Here is a 13,088-nt window from a genome sequence, read left to right as displayed (position 1 = left end):
AGATGTGGTCGCTTCCGCTCCCGCCGGCGTGCGGTTCAGATGGCCAGGCGGCATAGCGGGAAAATGTGAATGCTCATTACTTGAATATACGGGATGGATAACATACGGATCAAGTGGTGATATGAAGGGATCTGAATAGGTAGGACTGTTGTTATAATGTGTCTGTATGTGTTTGTCTATGTCATATTTGTTCCATGTCTGTTTTTATTAGAGTATTTCTATTAGAGCATAATTAAGGTGATGGCTATATATAGATAAGTCATGTTGGTGGCAGTTAAACCTTGAAGAAGGTCCAGATAGGACCGAAACGTCGGTGTGTGATGTTGTACCTGATATCTGAATAAAAATCCTGCTGGCTCTAATAACAGTCTGGTGAGTGCACTCTATACAAAGATATATATGTTCATGGATAAAGGTAAATGCCTGGCTCTAATGGAACTTTGAGTGACACCCCAGCAAATTTTATTTCACTGTGAGTGCAGACAACCCTGGTTTGCTTTTTATATATATATATATATATATATATATATATATATATATATATATATATATACACAGGGATAACCTTATATAAGTGTTTTTCCCCTTATAGCTGCTGTATTGTTATACTGCGCCTAATTAGTGCCCCCCTCTCTTTTTTAACCCCTTTCTGTAGTGTAGTAACTGCAGGGGAGAGCCAGGGAGCTTCCCTCCAACGGAGCTGTGAGAGAAAATGGCGCCAGTGTGCTGAGGAGATAGGCTCCGCCCCCTTCTCGGCGGCTTTTTCTCCCGTTTTTCTGTGGAATCTGGCAGGGGTTAAAATTCATCCATATAGCCCTGGGGGCTATATGGGATGTATTTTCGCCAGCCAAGGTGTTTTACATTGCTGCTCAGGGCGCCCCCCCCTAGCGCCCTGCACCCTCAGTGACCGGAGTGTGAAGTGTGCCTGAGTAACAATGGCGCACAGCTGCAGTGCTGTGCGCTACCTTGTTGAAGACAGATGTCTTCTGCCGCCGCTTTTTCCGGACCTTTTCTTGCTTCTGGCTCTGTAAGGGGGCCGGCGGCGCGGCTCTGGGACCGAGCTCCGAGGCTGGGCCTGTGTTCGGTCCCTCTGGAGCTAATGGTGTCCAGTAGCCTAAGAAGCCCAATCCACTCTGCACGCAGGTGAGTTCGCTTCTTCTCCCCTTAGTCCCTCGATGCAGTGAGCCTGTTGCCAGCAGGTCTCACTGAAAATAAAAAACCTAAAACTAAACTTTCACTAAGAAGCTCAGGAGAGCCCCTAGTGTGCACCCTTCTCGGCCGGGCACAAAAATCTAACTGAGGCTTGGAGGAGGGTCATAGGGGGAGGAGCCAGTGCACACCAGGTAGTCCTAAAGCTTTACTTTTGTGCCCAGTCTCCTGCGGAGCCGCTATTCCCCATGGTCCTTACGGAGTTCCCAGCATCCACTAGGACGTCAGAGAAATCAAATTTATTAACCCATAGAGGTCTGGATTTGGAGTCACCCTCAAAATTAAAGTGGAAAAACACACTACAGGCTGATACAACTTTGATGTAATGTCCTTAAAACAAGTCAAAATGCGGCTCAGTAGTGTGTGTGGCCTCCTCGTGCCTGTATGACCTCTCTACAATGCCTGGGCATGTTCCTGATGAGGTGGCGGATGGTCTCCTGAGGGATCTCCTCCCAGACCTGGACTAAAGCATACGCCAACTCCTGGACAGTCTGTGGTGCAACGTGGCATTGCTGGATGGAGCGAGACATGATGTCCCAGATGTGCTCAATTGGATTCAGGTCTGGGGAACGGGCGGGCCAGTCCATAGCATCAATGCCTTCGTCTTGCAGGAACTGCTGACACACTCCAGCCACATGAGGTCTAGCATTGTCTTGCAGTAGGAGGAACCCAGGGCCAACCGCACCAGCATATGGTATCACAAGGGGTCTGAGGATCTCATCTCGGTACCTAATGGCAGTCAGGCTACCTCTGGCGAGCACATGGAGGGCTGTGCGGCCCCCCAAAGAAATGCCCCCCACACCATTACTGACCAACTGCCAAACCGGTCATGCTGGAGGATGTTGCAGGCAGCAGAACGTTCTCCTTGGCATCTCCAGACTCTGTCACGTCTGTCACATGTGCTCATTGAGAACCTGCTTTCATCTGTGAAGAGCACAGGGCGCCAGTGGCGAATTTGCCAATCTTGGTGTTCTCTGGCAAATGCCAAACGTCCTGCACGGTGTTGGGCTGTAAGCACAACCCCCACCTGTGGGTGTCGGGCCCTCATACCACCCTCATGGAGTCTGTTTCTGATCGTTTGAGTAGACACATGCACATTTGTGGCTTGCTGGAGGTCATTTTGCAGGGCTATGGCAGTGCTCCTCCTGTTCCTCCTTGCACAAAGGCGGAGGTAGCGGTCCTGCTGCTGGGTTGTTGCCCTCCTACGGCCTCCTCCACATCTCCTGATGTACTGGCCCGTCTCCTGGTAGCGCCTCCATGCTCTGGACACTACGCTGACAGACACAGCAAACCTTCTTGCCACAGCTCGCATTGATGTGCCATCCTGGATGAGCTGCACTACCTGAGCCACTTGTGTGGGTTGTAGGGAGGTCATACAGGCACGTGGAGGCCACATACACTACTGAGCCTCATTCTGACTTGTTTTAAGGACATTACATCAAAGTTGTATCAGCCTGTAGTGTGTTTTTCCACTTTAATTTTGAGGGTGACTCTAAATCCAGACCTCCGTGGGTTAATAAATTTGATTTCCATTGATAATTTTTGTGTGATTTTGTTGTCAGCACATTCAATAATAAGAATTTACTTACCGATAATTCTATTTCTCATAGTCCGTAGTGGATGCTGGGACTCCGTCAGGACCATGGGGATTAGCGGGCTCCGCAGGAGACAGGGCACATCTAAATAAAGCTTTTAGGATCACATGGTGCGTACTGGCTCCTCCCCCTATGACCCTCCTCCAAGCCTCAGTTAGGTACTGTGCCCGGACGAGCGTACACAATAAGGAAGGATCTTGAATCCCGGGTAAGACTCATACCAGCCACACCAATCACACCGTACAACTTGTGATCTGAACCCAGTTAACAGTATGATAACAAAAAACGAAGTAGCCTCTGAAAAGATGGCTCACAACAATAGTAATAACCCGATCTTTGTAACAATAACTATGGCCCTCATTCCGAGTTGATCGGTCGCAAGGCGAATTTAGCAGAGTTACACACGCTAAGCCGCCGCCTACTGGGAGTGAATCTTAGCTTCTTAAAATTGCGACCGATGTATTCGCAATATTGCGATTACTAACTACTTAGCAGTTTCAGAGTAGCTCCAGACTTACTCTGCCTGTGCGATCATTTCAGTGCTTGTCGTTCCTGGTTGACGTCACAAACACACCCAGCGTTCGCCCAGGCACTCCCACCGTTTCCCCGGCCACTCCTGCGTTTTTTCCGGAAACGGTAGCGTTTTCAGCCACACGCCCCTGAAACGCCGTGTTTCCGCCCAGTAACACCCATTTCCTGTCAATCACATTACGATCGCCGGAGCGAAGAAAAAGCCGTGAGTAAAAATACTTTCATCATAGTAAAGTTACTTGGCGCAGTCGCAGTGCGAACATTGCGCATGCGTACTAAGCGGATTTTCACTGCGATGCGATGAAAAATACCGAGCGAACAACTCGGAATGAGGGCCTATGTACAAGTATTGCAGACAATCCGCACTTGGGATGGGCGCCCAGCATCCACTACGGACTATGAGAAATAGAATTATCGGTAAGTAAATTCTTATTTTCTCTAACGTCCTAGTGGATGCTGGGACTCCGTCAGGACCATGGGGATTATACCAAAGCTCCCAAACGGGCGGGAGAGTGCGGATGACTCTGCAGCACCGAATGAGAGAACTCCAGGTCCTCCTTAGCCAGAGTATCAAATTTGTAAAATTTTACAAACGTGTTCTCCCCTGACCACGTAGCTGCTCGGCAAAGTTGTAATGCCGAGACCCCTCGGGCAGCCGCCCAAGATGAGCCCACTTTCCTTGTGGAGTGGGCCTTTACAGATTTAGGCTGTGGCAGGCCTGCCACAGAATGTGCAAGTTGGATTGTGCTACAGATCCAACGTGCAATCGTCTGTTTAGACGCAGGAGCACCCATCTTGTTGGGTGCATACAATATAAACAACGAGTCAGATTTTCTGACTCCAGCTGTCCTTGAAATATATATTTTTAATGCTCTGACAACGTCCAGTAACTTGGAGTCCTCCAAGTCGCTAGTAGCCGCAGGCACCACAATAGGCTGGTTCAAGTGAAAAGCCGAAACCACCTTAGGGAGAAAATGAGGACGTGTCCGCAGTTCTGCCCTGTCCGAATGGAAAATCAGATATGGGCTTTTGTATGATAAAGCCGCCAACTCTGAAACTCTCCTGGCTGAAGCCAGGGCCAATAGCATGGTTACCTTCCATGTAAGGTATTTTAAATCTACCGATTTTAGAGGCTCAAACCAATGAGATTTGAGAAAATTCAAAACTACGTTCAAATCCCACGGTGCCACTGGAGGCACTATTGGGGGTTGTATATGTAGTACACCTTTGACAAAAGTTTGTACTTCAGGCACTGATGCCAATTCCTTCTGGAAGAAGATTGATAAGGCCGAAATTTGAACTTTAATGGACCCCAATTTTAGGCCCATAGACAATCCTGCTTGCAGGAAATGTAAGAATCGACCCAATTGAAATTCTTCCGTTGGAGCCTTCTTGGCCTCACACCACGCAACATATTTCCGCCAAATGCGGTGATAATGTTGTACAGTCACTTCCTTCCTAGCCTTAATCAAGGTAGGAATAACTTCCTCTGGAATGCCCTTTTCTTTTAGAATCCGGCGTTCAACCGCCATGCCGTCAAACGCAGACGCGGTAAGTCTTGGAACATACAAGGTCCCTGCTGAAGCAGATCCCTTCTTAGAGGTAGAAGCCACGGATCCTCCGTGAGCATCTCTTGAAGTTCCGGATACCAAGTTCTTCTTGGCCAGTCCGGAGCCACCAGTATTGTTCTTACTCCTCTTTTCCGTATAATTCTCAGTACCTTTGGTATGAGAGGCAGGAGGAGGGAACACATACACTGACTGGTACACCCACGGTGTTACCAGAGCGTCCACAGCTATTGCCTGAGGGTCTCTTGACCTGGCGCAATATCTGTCCAATTTTTTGTTGAGGCGAGACGCCATCATGTCCACCTTTGGTTTTTCCCAACGGTTCACAATCATGTGGAAGACTTCTGGATGAAGTCCCCACTCTCCCGGGTGAAGGTCGTGTCTGCTGAGGAAGTCTGCTTCCCAGTTGTCCACTCCCGGGATGAACACTGCTGACAGTGCTATGACATGATTCTCCGCCCAGCGCAGAATCCTTGCAGCTTCTGTCATTGCTCTTCTGCTTCTCGTGCCGCCTTGTCGGTTTACGTGGGCGACTGCCGTGATGTTGTCCGACTGGATCAACACCGGCTGACCCTGAAGCAGCGATTTTGCCAGGCTTAGAGCATTGTAGATCGCTCTTAGCTCCAGTATATTTATGTGAAGGGACGTCTCCAGGTTTGACCACACGCCCTGGAAGTTCCTTCCCTGTGTGACTGCTCCCCAGCCTCGTAGGCTGGCATCCGTAGTCACCAGGACCCAGTCCTGTATGCCGAATCTGCGGCCCTCTAACAGATGGGCACTCTGCAACCACCACAGGAGAGACAACCTTGTTCTTGGTGACAGTGTTATCCGCTGATGCATGTGCAGATGCGATCCGGACCATTTGTCCAGCAGATCCCACTGAAATGTCCGTGCATGGAATCTGCCGAATGGAATCGCTTCGTAAGAAGCCACCATCTTTCCCAGGACTCTTGTGCATTGATGTACTGACACAGTTCCTGGTTTTAGGAGGTTCCTGACAAGTTCGGATAACTCCCTTGCTTTCTCCTCCGGGAGAAACACCTTTTTCTGAACCGTGTCCAGAATCATTCCCAGGAACAGCAGACGAGTTGTCGGGGTCAATTGAGATTTTGGAAGATTCAGAATCCACCCGTGTTGCTGAAGCACTACCTGGGTTAGTGCTACACCGACTTCCAGCTGTTCTCTGGACTTTGCCCTTATCAGGAGATCGTCCAAGTAAGGGATAATTAATACGCCTTTTCTTCGTAGAAGAACCATCATTTCGGTCATTACCTTGGTAAAGACCCGAGGGGCCGTGGACAAACCAAACGGCAGCGTTTGAAACTGATAATGACAGTCTTGTATCACGAACCTGAGATACCCTTGGTGTGAGGGGTAAATTGGGACATGCAGATAAGCATCTTTTATGTCCAGGGACACCATGAAGTCCCCTTCTTCCAGATTCGCTATCACTGCTCTGAGTGACTCCATCTTGAACTTGAATTTCTGTATGTACAGGTTCAAGGATTTCAGGTTTAGAATAGGTCTTACCGAACCGTCCGGCTTCGGTACCACAAATAGTGTGGAATAATACCCCTTCCCCTGTTGTAGGAGGGGTACCTTGACTATCACCTGCTGAGAATACAGCTTGTGAATGGCTTCCAAAACCGACGTCCTTTCTGAGGGAGACGTTGGTAAAGCAGACTTTAGGAACCGGCGAGGGGGAGACCTTTCGAACTCCAACATGTAACCCTGAGATATTATCTGCAGGATCCACGGGTCCACTTGTGAGCGAGCCCACTGATTGCTGAAAATCTTGAGTCGACCCCCCACCGCTCCTGAGTCCGCTTGTAAAGCCCCAGCGTCATGCTGATGGCTTTGTAGAACCCGGGGCGGGTTTCTGGTCCTGGGCAGGGGCTGCTTGCTGCCCTCTCTTACCCTTTCCTCTGCCTCGCGGCAGATAAGACTGTCCTTTTGGTCGCTTGTTTTTATAGGAGCGAAAGGACTGCGGCTGAAAAGACGGTGTCTTTTTCTGTTGGGAGGGGGTCTGAGGTAAAAAAGTGGATTTGCCGGCAGTTGCCGTGGCCACCAGGTCCGAAAGACCGACCCCAAATAATTCCTCTCCTTTATATGGCAATACTTCCATATGCCTTTTGGAATCCGCATCACCTGACCACTGTCGCGTCCATAAACTTCTTCTGGCAGATATGGACATCGCGCTTACTCTTGATGCTAGAGTACAAATATCTCTCTGAGCATCTCGCATATAAAGAAAAGCATCCTTTAATTGCTCTAGAGTCAATAAAATACTGTCCCTATCCAGGGTATCAATATTTTCAGTCAGAGAATCCAACCACACTACCCCAGCACTGCACATCCAGGCTGAGGCTATTGCCGGTCGCAGTATAACACCAGTATGTGTGTATATACTCTTCAGTGTAGTTTCCAGCCTCCTATCTGCTGAATCCTTGAGGGCGGCCGTATCAGGAGACGGCAACGCCACTTGCTTTGATAAACGTGTGAGCGCCTTATCCACCCTAGGGGGTGTTTCCCAGCGCGCCCTAACCTCTGGTGGGAAAGGGTATAATGCCAATAACTTCTTGGAAATTAGCAGTTTTCTATCTGGGTTAACCCACGCTTCGTCACACACGTCATTCAATTCCTCTGATTCTGGAAAAGCTACAGGTAGTTTTTTCACCCCCCACATAATACCCCTTTTTGAGGTACCAGCAGTATCAGAGATCTGCAAAGCCTCCTTCATTGCCGTGATCATATAACGTGTGGCCCTATTGGAAAAATACGTTTGTTTCTTCACCGTCGACACTAGATTCATCTGTGTCGGTACCCGTGTCGACTGACTGAGGTAAGGGACGTTTTACAGCCCCTGACGGTGTCTGAGACGCCTGAGCCGGTACTAACTGGTTTTCCGGCCGTCTCATTTCGTCAACTGACTTTTGTAATGTGCTAACATTATCACGTAATTCCATAACTAAAGCCATCCATTCCGGTGTCGACTCCCTAGAGGGTGTCATCACCATTACCGGCAATTGCTCTGCCTCCACACCAACATCGTCCTCATACATGTCGACACACACGTACCGACACACAGCAGCCACACAGGGAATGCTCTAATCGAAGACAGGACCCTCTTAGCCCTTTGGGGAGACAGAGGGAGAGTTTGCCAGCACACACCAAAAACGCTATAAATGTATATAAACAACCCTAGAAGGTGTTGTTTTTGATATAAGCGCTTTTAATATATCAATATCGCCAAATTATGCCCCCCTTCTCTTTGTTACCCTGTTTCTGTAGTGCAGTGCAGGGGAGAGTCCTGGGAGCCTTCCTCACCAGCGGAGCTGAGCAGGAAAATGGCGCTGAGTGCTGAGGAGAATAAGCTCCGCCCCTTTTTCGGTGGGCTTTTCTCCCGGGTTTTAAGAAAACTGGCCTGGGTTAAATACATACATATAGCCTTAATGGCTATATGTGATGTATTTATTTTGCCACTAAAGGTATTTAATATTGCTGCCCAGGGCGCCCCCAGCAGCGCCCTGCACCCTCCGTGACTGAATCAGTGAGACGTGTAGCAACAATGGCGCACAGCTGCAGTGCTGTGCGCTACCTTCATGAAGACTGAGGAGTCTTCTGCCGCCTGCTTTCCGGACCTCCGTCTTCAGCGTCTGTAAGGGGGATCGGCGGCGCGGCTCCGGGACGAACCCCAGGAGGACCTGTGTTCCGACTCCCTCTGGAGCTAAGTGTCCAGTAGCCTAAGACTCCAATCCATCCTGCACGCAGGTGAGTTGGAAATCTCTCCCCTAAGTCCCTCGATGCAGTGATCCTGTTGCCAGCAGGACTCACTGAGATTTAAACCTAAAAAAACTTTGTCTAAGCAGCTCTTTAGGAGAGCCACCTAGATTGCACCCTTCTCGGACGGGCACAAAAACCTAACTGAGGCTTGGAGGAGGGTCATAGGGGGAGGAGCCAGTACGCACCATGTGATCCTAAAAGCTTTATTTAGATGTGCCCTGTCTCCTGCGGAGCCCGCTAATCCCCATGGTCCTGACGGAGTCCCAGCATCCACTAGGACGTTAGAGAAATGTAAAGAACAAAGTATTTAATAAGAATATTTCATTCATTCAGATCTAGGATGTGTTATTTTAGTGTTCCCTTTATTTTTTTGAGCAGTGTATATACATACTAGGGTCTCAATCTCTGCTGATAAGGTACCTGTCCACGCTGCCACAGCGCTATAAACCCATGCCGACACAATCGCCGGTCTGAGTAGTGTACCAGAATGTGCACGCTATCTGCAGGATCCCTGAGAATAGCTGTTACGTCAGGGCAACCTTTTGGGCAAACGTGACACCCTAGGGGAAGATTCCCATCCTATCCTGGCCCTAGTGGGGAAAGGATACTGCCTGAGAATTCTTTGTGGGAAACTGCAGTCTCTTGTCTGGAGATTCCCGCTCTTTTTCTTCATGAGAGGAGGGAAATTTACCTCAGCTTTCTTCCCCTTAAACATGTGTACCCTTGTGTCAGGGACAGATGAGTCATCAGTGATATGCAAATCATCTTTTATTACAATAATCATATATTGAATACTTTCCTGCCATTTTGGCTGTAACTTTGCATTATCGTAGTCGACACTGGAGTCAAACTCCGTGTCGATATCAGTGTCTATTATTTTGGATAGTGAGCATTGAGAGACTCTGAAGGTCTCTGCGACATAGGGACAGACATGGGTAGATTCCCTGTCTGTTCTCTAATCTTTTGTGCAATAAATTCACCTTAGCACTTAAGTACACATATCCAAACAGGTGTCGGCGTTGTCGACGGAGACACCCTCTCACACACATATTTGCTCCATCTCCTCCTTAGGGGAGCCTTTTACCTCAGACATGTCGACAAACACGTACCGACACACCACACACTCAGGGAATGCTCATCTGAAGACAATTCCCCCATAAGGCCCTTTGGAGAGACAGAGAGAGAGTATGCCAGCACACACCCCAGCGCTATTAACCCAGGAATAACACAGTAACTTAATGTTAACCCAGTAGCTGCTGTTTATATTGATTTTTGCGCCTAATTATGTGCCCCCCCTCTCTTTTTACCCTCTTCTACCGTGTAACTGCAGGGGAGAGCCTGGGGAGCTTCCTCTCAGTGGAGCTGTGGAGAAAAAACATGGCGCTGGTGAGTGCTGAGGAAGAAGCACCGCCCCCTCGACGGCGGGCTTCTGTCCCGCTTTCATGTACAATTTTGGCGGTGGCTCATACATATATACAGTGCCCAACTGTATATTATGCAAACTTTTGCCAAAGAGGTCTCTAATTGCTGCCCAGGGCCCCCCCCCCCCCCCTGCACCCTGCACCCTTACAGTGACCGGAGTATGTGGGTGTAGTGTGGGAGCAATGGCGCACAGCTGCAGTGCTGTGCGCTACCTCATATGAAGACTGGAGTCTTCTGCCGCCGATTTCGAAGTCTTCTTGATTCTTTCATCCGGCTTCTGTCTTCCGGCTCTGCGAGGGGGACGGCGGTGCTGCTCCGGGATCGGTCGACAAAGGGTGAGATCCTGTGTACGATCCCTCTGGAGCTAATGGTGTCCAGTAGCCAAAGAAGCAGGACCTATCTTCAGAGAGTAGGGCTGCTTCTCTCCCCTCAGTCCCACGATGCAGGGAGTCTGTTGCCAGCAGAGCTCCCTGAAAATAAAAAACCTAACAAAATACTTTCTTATAGCAAGCTCAGGAGAGCTCACTAAGTAGCACCCAGCTCGTCCTGGCACAGATTAAAACTGAGGTCTGGAGGAGGGACATAGAGGGAGGAGCCAGAGCACACCAGAATCTAAATTCTTTCTTAAAGTGCCCATGTCTCCTGCGGAGCCCGTCTATTCCCCATGGTCCTTTACGGAGTCCCCAGCATCCACTAGGACGTTAGAGAAAATAATAATAATAATAATAATAATTACAGGGCGCCACAGGCCTCTCCCACTGTATAATAAAAATGGTAATAATAATAATAATAATAATAACAGGACACCACAAGCCGCTCCCCCTGTATAATATTAAAAACAGGACACCACAGGCCGCTCCCCTTGTAAAATAATAATAATAATAATAATAAGGTCTGCTTCCCGGCCTACACAGTAAGACGCCATTACCTGATCTTCCCGGACACTGGGAGGTTGCAGAAAAAATTAAAACACCCTTCAAGCGTGTGGAACGCATAATCCGGAAGTAAGGTGGAACGCACAGGCCGGAAGTATTGTATGATTGGCAGAATACTAACGTGCCACACAGCTGACCCAACATAAGCAGCCACAGCATTACTGGACGCCGGGCAGCTGATAATAATAACCCCGCCCCGGGCTCCCTCCCTCTCACACAGTGGCCACAGCACTTCGCTCTGTAACAATTATTACCACATATGTCTTCAGTGCAGGAGGCCGGCGGCCATTTTCTTGTATACCAGCTCTGCTGCAGCAGCAAAATGTGTCATTTTCCGTTGGTCTGAGCACCGCCTTATCTCTATCATTCCCATCCCACAACGCAGCAGGAGCAGAGAGCAGCCATTGCTGTGTCAGGCAGCAATTAATGATATTATTATTACATACCTCCCAACTGTCCCGATTTTCGCGGGACAGTCCCGTTTTTTGGGGACTGTCCCGCTGTCCCACCCGCGGGTCGCAGTGTCCCGCGGTGGGGGGGGGGGACAGTTGGGAGGCTCTGTCTCTCGCTGCCCTGCTTAGCAGAGCAGCGGTGAATAGACGCTGTGCGCATGCGCACAGCGTTTATTCAGTGCAGACAGGGGGAGAGGGGGCATGCCAGCGGCTCACGGAGCGCTGGGCATGCCCCCTCAGTGACGAATCGGGGGGCGTGGCTCGCGATCGCGGGTCCACCCGCGAAGCCACGCCCCTTTTCCACAGGCCACGCCCTTTTTTCCGCTCCCTCATGGAGAGGGTCAGGTAGGCAAGCATGGAGAATAGATGTTGGTATGCCGGGTGTCAGGATTCCGGCGCTGGTATACTGAGCGCCGGGATCTCAACAGCTGGCATACTGAATACCACCCATGGTGGTGCAGACCCTGTTGTTACTGTAATAGTGCAGACCCCGCTATTGCCGTAGCAAAGGCAGCGCAGTCACCACTGCTACGGTAATACAGAGAGCACAGACTCTGCTGTTACTGTATTACAAGGGGCATAATACAGGTCGCGCAGACGCCGCCGATACTGTAATGCAGGTGGCGCAGACTCCGCTATTACCATAATACAGGCTGCACAGACCCCGCTGTTACTGTACTACAGGCTGCACATGCCCCGCTGTTACTGTACTACAGGCTGCACAGGCCCCGCTGTTACTGTACTACAGGCTGCACAGGCCCCGCTGTTACCGTAATACAGGCTGCACAGACCCCGCTGTTACCGTACTACAGGCTGCACAGGCCCCGCTGTTACCGTAATACAGGCTGCACAGACCCCGCTGTTACCGTACTACAGGCTGCACAGGCCCCGCTGTTACCGTAATACAGGCTGCACAGACCCCGCTGTTACCGTACTACAGGCTGCACAGGCCCCGCTGTTACCGTAATACAGGCTGCACAGACCCCGCTGTTACTGTACTACAGGCTGCACAGGCCCCGCTGTTACCGTACTACAGGCTGCACAGGCCCCGCTGTTACTGTACTACAGGCTGCACAGGCCCCGATGTTACTGTACTACAGGCTGCATATGCCCCGCTGTTACTGTAATACAGGCTGCACAGGCCCCGCTGTTACTGTACTACAGGCTGCACAGACACCGCTGTTACTGTACTACAGGCTGCACAGGCCCCGCTGTTACTGTACTACAGGCTGCACAGACCCAGCTGTTACTGTACTACAGGCTGCACAGGCCCCGCTGTTACTGTACTACAGGCTGCACAGGCCCCGCTGTTACCGTAATACAGGCTGCACAGGCCCCGCTGTTACTGTACTACAGGCTGCACATGCCCCGCTGTTACTGTACTACAGGCTGCACAGGCCCCGCTGTTACTGTACTACAGGCTGCACAGGCCCCGCTGTTACTGTAATACAGGCTGCACAGGCCCCGCTGTTACTGTACTACAGGCTGCACATGCCCCGCTGTTACTGTACTACAGGCTGCACAGACACCGCTGTTACTGTAATACAGGCTGCACAGGCCCCGCTGTTACTGTACTACAGGCTGCACAGACAC

At 50.2% G+C, this 13,088-nt stretch overlaps 1 protein-coding gene across 4 annotated transcripts in view; it reads right to left on the bottom strand.

The window, feature by feature from the left end:
• LOC134983636 (oocyte zinc finger protein XlCOF22-like) overlaps positions 1-11,190 on the bottom strand; it is a 49,691-nt gene extending 38,501 nt beyond the window's left edge. For 3 of the 4 annotated variants that reach the window (XM_063949315.1, XM_063949316.1, XM_063949317.1), the window contains exon 1: positions 11,037-11,189. The gene's annotated coding sequence lies outside the window, so the exon portion shown is untranslated. Of the gene's footprint in view, positions 1-11,036 lie in introns of all 4 variants that reach the window. The other variant, XM_063949318.1, reaches the window with a different exon arrangement.
• Positions 11,191-13,088: the final 1,898 nt, after the last annotated feature.

This window comes from Pseudophryne corroboree (assembly GCF_028390025.1).
Source record: "Pseudophryne corroboree isolate aPseCor3 chromosome 3 unlocalized genomic scaffold, aPseCor3.hap2 SUPER_3_unloc_2, whole genome shotgun sequence".
Taxonomy (NCBI): Eukaryota; Metazoa; Chordata; class Amphibia; order Anura; family Myobatrachidae; genus Pseudophryne; species Pseudophryne corroboree.
The sequence above is the reverse complement of the archived record's forward strand: the minus strand, read 5'-3'. Positions and strand labels throughout refer to the sequence as shown.